Raw genomic sequence first — 6,340 nt, 5'->3', positions numbered from 1 at the left:
AGCCCACCAGATTTCAAGAATTTAAGGATATGGAGATTACAATTTAAAACACTGTAGAAATTCCTACATTGGGAATGGATTTTCAAAAGAAAGTGTGCAGCGTAATCCTTAATTAAGGGTGGACCCCTGGGCCCACTTACATAGCAAGGAGCAAGTGTCCTTCACTAGAACCTACATTTTCTGGTTTATGCACCTCACCTTTTATAGGCACCATTACAATTCTCCTTGCTAGGTAAGTGGCACAAGGGGGCAAGAAATGTGCCTTTTCGCTTTTGGCCTCCTAGAAGCAGTGGCATTTGAAACAACAACAAACTCCAAGAAATGTGGTTTAGTAGTAGCTATTAGGGTACTGGGTGTCCAATCAAAATTTCAAGGTATTCCAAATAGGGGTTTAGGAGATCAGAAGTATTAAAGGATGGGAGTTAGGGCTGCTTTTTCTATACATCAGCCTAACACACATTTAAATGTGCATGCATGCATGATGCATAAAAACACATTTAAATGTCCATGCATGCATGCACGATGTATAAAAACACATATAAATGTACATGCATAGACCTATATGTATGATGCATAAAACACATTTAGGCTTAGTCTACACGGACTGTTTCCCCAGCGTTTAACCTGAGGTTTTTAAAGCCCATGCATTCCAATGTACTAATCTACACCAGGACGTTTCCTTCAGGCACGTTTTAAGAGCCTTTAAACGTTGCTTGCAACATTTAAAAAATTAAAACACTGGGAAAATGCAGGTAAACACTTTCATTGATTTCAATGGAGGCTTTTACAAGCGTTTTAACAATGGCTTATGGGCAGGTCCAATTACAGGAAGTTCATTCCAGGAAGTTCATTCCCATAATCCTTGTGTCTTCTCATTTTCCTTTTCCTGTCACCATGCCTAAAACATATGCGCAAACTGAAAAGTTCATCCAGGCAGTGGAGGAGCATCCCTGTTTATATGATCTTATAGCCAGGGACTATGCGGATGTGTACAAAAAGAAGGAGGCATAGCTGGAGATATGCAGGATCTTGGATGATAAATTTGATAGCAAAACCTTAGAGGAGCAGGAAGATTTTGGTATGTGTTACTTAACTCATTGTTTTATTATTGTCCTGTGTCATGCATGATCAATAGCCTGTGCTATGCTGTTGAAAATTAACACCTATGCCTGGCACGTGTGAAGATTGTCTGCCATTGTGTTTGCTTTTGGTGCTATTCACACCTGCATATGTGTGTAGTGATTGTCTATTCTGTGTATACTGTTACATTTGTCCCTGTACTCTTGCATGATCACATTATCACACCGCAGTATGCAGGGATGTATGTGTTTATTTGCGAGCATGTTGTGGGGTATTGTAATGTAGTGTTTTTTGCACTGCATCACAATTCCATGTATGAATGTACCCTGACTGTATTGTATTTGATTATGTGATTAATAAAATGATTATTCAATCAAAAACTATACTCTTACATGATTGTTCAGACATATATTTTGTAAGCATGTTCATATAGTATGATTTATACCTTTTTATTTTTGCACTGAACAATACAAAAACTCGCTGGAAGTCCCTGTGTGACTGGTTCACTAAAGACCTGAGAGAGCAGAATTGGCAGAGAAGTGGATCAGCAGCAGGCCAAGTAAAAGTGAACGCCTACTTCCGGAACTTAAAACCCCTCCATAGGTTGTGGACCTTCTGAAATAGGAAATGGGGCAGCAAGCAAGTATGCCCCCTCTCCTGTTCACAAAAGGTACTCTTTAATCTGGATCTGCACAAAAAAGAAGGATGTGCCAAAAAATGTAGCCCCTTTAATGTTTTGTAAACCCACCTCCCCCGAATGTGGACGCATAGGCCATTGTTAGGGCAGAGGGCTGCTCCCTACAATGTGTGACTTGTGGTGGGGGTCTTCTGGTTAGGTGACATATTTGGGATCCAGAAGCCCCCTTTAACAAGGTGACTCCCAGATGTCCAACCATGGGGAATAAGTACAGGGGTACATAATACCCCTTACTGGTTCCCTGAAAGGTTAAAATATAAGTGCAAATGATCCCAGGGTGAACTCAAAGACTTCTTCATGGAAAAGTCATGAGTTCAGTCCCCGTGCAGCCCTAGCGGGGCTGGGCACGTGCTTCAAATTAACCATGACTGCAGGCGTATGGAACTCCTTTGAGGTCAAAGGAGTTCCCTACGCCTGCAGTCATGGCTTATTTGCACGTACCAGAACTCTGCTAGGGCTGCACCGGAACTGAACTCATGACTTCTCTATAAAGAAGTCTTTGAGTTCAGCCTGCGGTCACCGCTGATTTCTGGCACAAGCCCTGCACCTACTCATTCTCTTTGTTTCAATGAACTGTGGTTCCCATGTTGCCAGGAGTCACTGGGCTGTACGTATCATAGTGTGCAGCCTTGGGAATAATCCTTACAAGGTGAAATACTTTGAAAAAAAGGTAAGTACATACAAATCAGATGGAAGTCTGGACTCATTATTTGCACTTATATTTTAACCTTTCAGGGAACCAGTAAGGGGTATTACGTACCCATGTACTTATTCCCAATAGTTGAAAACTGGAAGTCACTGTTTAAGGGGGCTTCTGGATCCCAAATATTTCACCTAACCTGTAGACCCCCACAACAAAAGTGACGTTGTGGGGAAGCGACCCTCTGCCCTAACAATGGGGCATGCGTCCACGTTGGGGGGGGTGGTTCGGGTTTTACAAAACATGGAAGGGGGCTACATTTTTTTTGGTGCACCCTTTCTTTTTGTGCAGATCGAGAATAAAGAGCACCTTTTGTGAACAGGAGAGGGGGCATACTTGCTCGCTGCCCCATTTCATATTCCAGAAGTTCCACAACCTTTGAAAGGGTGTTGCCGTACCTTTTTTTATTCCAAGTTTGCTATGTCCACCAGCAGACTGTGAATTCTGTCATAATGTGCGTCCCGAACTAGCTGAGCTGGGCTCTTTGGTCTCTATTTATAAAACATGGTATCTGACCTTCCCTCACACATTCTCTGGTGGGAATCAATTGCTGCCATTAACATGGATCTGGAAGATTCATAACAGGAATGAGTCAGGGAATGTCTGATTACCTGTTTTCTAACTAGAACCCTACATGGTAGTAGCTGTTTTCTACTCTATAATTTTTTTACCCTACATTGGGGTAATTGTGTGCAAAATGTACATACAAAAAACAGAGCTAAAATCAACCAGTCACCACCTAGGATAATAGGTACCATGATTGGTTGCATATAACACACATTACAGGCTTAATTGAATTGTCATCATTTGAACTTTATTACACAAAAAGGCATGTTTAAGATTTCAAGACTTTATTTCACTATTTTAACATTGACAAACATTTTTTTAATATACCAACAAAAATGTAACAACAAGGCATGGACAATAACAAAAAACATGGTAAAATTATTGAGAAGATAAGTGGTTTATGCTCTATATCCTGGTGTACTGCCAGGGAAACTCTTCTTCAGGTGAAACAAAGTAGTGTGCAAATTTGTCCCTTAAAGTCAGATCTTCTGTATTTGCACATATAGAACGCCAGTCAATGTCGCCAATACAATGGTTTTCACAGTCATCAAAGTTGGAGGACTCACCTTGATCGACAAAGTTGAGGAAGGCACAGGCAGCTTTCACCACACTATCCACTTTGTTTGGGTGCAACATTATGGCAGTGCGGAATATTCTCCATTTATTTGTTAAAATGCCAAATGCGCATTCCACTGTGCGCCTGGCTCGATTTAGCCGGTAATTTAAAACCTTTCTTGTCCGGTCCAGACCTCTCTTAGGGTATGGCTTTAGAATGTTCGAGCCCAGAGGGAAAGCCTCATCTGCCACTAAATCAAAATGAATATTGCCTCTCCACTTTCTACAATGGGTTGGGGTGGGGGTAGTTCCAAGTGACCTTCTAGGAATCGTTGACCCATAATGGATCTCTTGAAAATTGTCGAGTGACCAGAACTCCCATAGGAACCCACATTAATTGATTAATAAATTAACAATGTGAATGTCTATGCAAGGCTACTACTACTAGCACAGGTAGTTTGTACTCACCGCAAGGTCACCAGCAGATGTAGTTCTGCAGGAATAGGGTTCCGCATGGTGATAGTGTGGCGGGTAGAAGAGGACGCAATATTTCCAACAGTAGATCAAACGTTGCTACAGACATTCTGCTGAAATTAATAAAAAAATTCTGGGTACTGACATAGGTCAAATAGGACGCTCAGGCCACTTGGAGAATGAAGGCGTTGAGTCATCAGTGGATGCATCCAGTACCTCCTGTGGTGCACTCTCCTGATGCCAGTATTCCTATTACTAATCCTCACCTCACATGTAAAATCAAGGTGTCCATGTTCACACTTTACCTTCCCTATTGTACAGTTAGGTCCATAAATATTTGGACAGAGACAACTTTTTATTCTAATTTGGGTTTTGTGCATTACCACAATTAATTTTAAATGAAACAACTCAGATGCAGTTGAACTGCAGACTTTCAGCTTTAATTCAGTGGGTTGAACAAAAAGATTGCATAAAAATGTAAGAAACTAAAGCCTTTTTTTACACAATCACTTCATTTCAGGGACTCAAAAGTAATTGGACAATTGACTCAAAGGCTATTTAATCGGCTGGTGTGGGTGCCTATTTAATCGGCTGGTGTGGGTGCGCATCTCTACTCGCATGGGAACTGCCATGTTAACGCATAAGTACCTGCAAGGTTTTTTGGTTTGCTAAATGCCCAAAAAAGCCCTCTTTGCCTATTTACTCCTATAATTTCTGTTTTCTATGTATATGTATATGCACACATACATATATGTACATGATTGCACATGAAGCAAAACAAACACATAAAAGCAAAAAGTAACAATTTCAAAAAACAAACAAATACGAAATTGTTGAAACAACTTTATTAAAAATAAACACATTTGCTAAAAGGTCACATTAAAAATACAGACCACACAGATATTTATACATGTATTTTTGACCATAACCAAAAAAACATTTCTGCAAACACAACAAGGTATGTACATTTTTGCTTTCCTTTTTTCAAAAGAAAAAAAAAACACATATATTTTGGCAAATACACAAAAATTAAATTACACAAATGCATTCCACGAATACATCCCCCATGTACTCTGGGCTTCTAGTTTACCCAATTTTTTTTTGCAATCTAATAAAAAGAAATTTAACATTTTGCTCAAGGCATACTTATTACACTCCTTTTTATTTATGAAATCATCTTTGTGCAAAAAAATGTTTCTTGTTTTCCATAAAACAAATTTCAAGCAATTAAAAAAAACCCAAAGCAGATTTTTCTTCTCTACCGAGAAGGAAAGAGGAGGACCATACATAGCAACCTGGTCGTCAAGTGTTTGAAGACTTGTTAAAAATTTCAGCAAAGGCCCGGATGACCGCCACACAGCCCTTGCATTTGGACAATTCCAAAAGAGATGTAGGGTTGATTCCTCAACCATACATCCAGACCGAGGACATACAGGAGAACTCACAAAACCCCTTCTATGCTGAAAGGCACGCAGGGGCAGGCACTCATGGACACCCTGCCAAGCAATATCTTTTAATTTGTTTGATAGAAAATTTTCGTCCACATTTTTCCAGATTTGTGCAGACCTTTCAGTAGTAAAAGGAGGTGTAATTGCAATTTCCTCCTCTGTCTTGATGAATTTAGTAATTTTGTTTGCATCTAATGGGGGTGTTTTGGTTTAGGTTTTATAGGTTCCAGATGCGGATACATTTTTCCAAAATTGTGTACTGTTTTGGAGGAATGGTGTGTTGGAACTGTTTGGGATGGTTGGTGCCATCCTCTCCTCCAAAACACATGACCTGCTGCATACTTGAGAAAATGTGACCATTTGTTAGATTTGGTTTGGAGGCCCTTTAAGCAGAGGGAGAAAAAACTGGACCCCAGAAAGATCTTAATATGCGGGAGTTCTTTACTCTCATTTCCCTTGCTTTTGCGCACAATTGACCTTTAAGGTTTTTCAACAGTTAAGCTCCAAAAAATTTTTAAAAAATTCTGGTGATTTTTTTCAAATTTTGAAGAGCGTTGGTGGATAGACAAGACTGAGGCAGAATTATTGATTTTACAATGTTGATTTGACATGATGTTGCAATTTTTAGATGTTGAAGCTGCCATTTGCCAAGATAAAGACATTTACACTTGTTGATACCCTGTTTCCCCTATAATAAGGCACTGTCTTATATTTTTTGAAATGCCAAAATATGCCCTAGGTCTTATTTTCAGGGGGATGTCTTATTTTTTCATGAAGAAGACTACAGTACACATTTATTGTTGAAAATCACTCATGTGC

Source organism: Pyxicephalus adspersus, chromosome 11 (assembly GCF_032062135.1).
Source record: "Pyxicephalus adspersus chromosome 11, UCB_Pads_2.0, whole genome shotgun sequence".
Taxonomy (NCBI): Eukaryota; Metazoa; Chordata; class Amphibia; order Anura; family Pyxicephalidae; genus Pyxicephalus; species Pyxicephalus adspersus.
Note: the sequence above shows the minus strand (reverse complement) of the source record.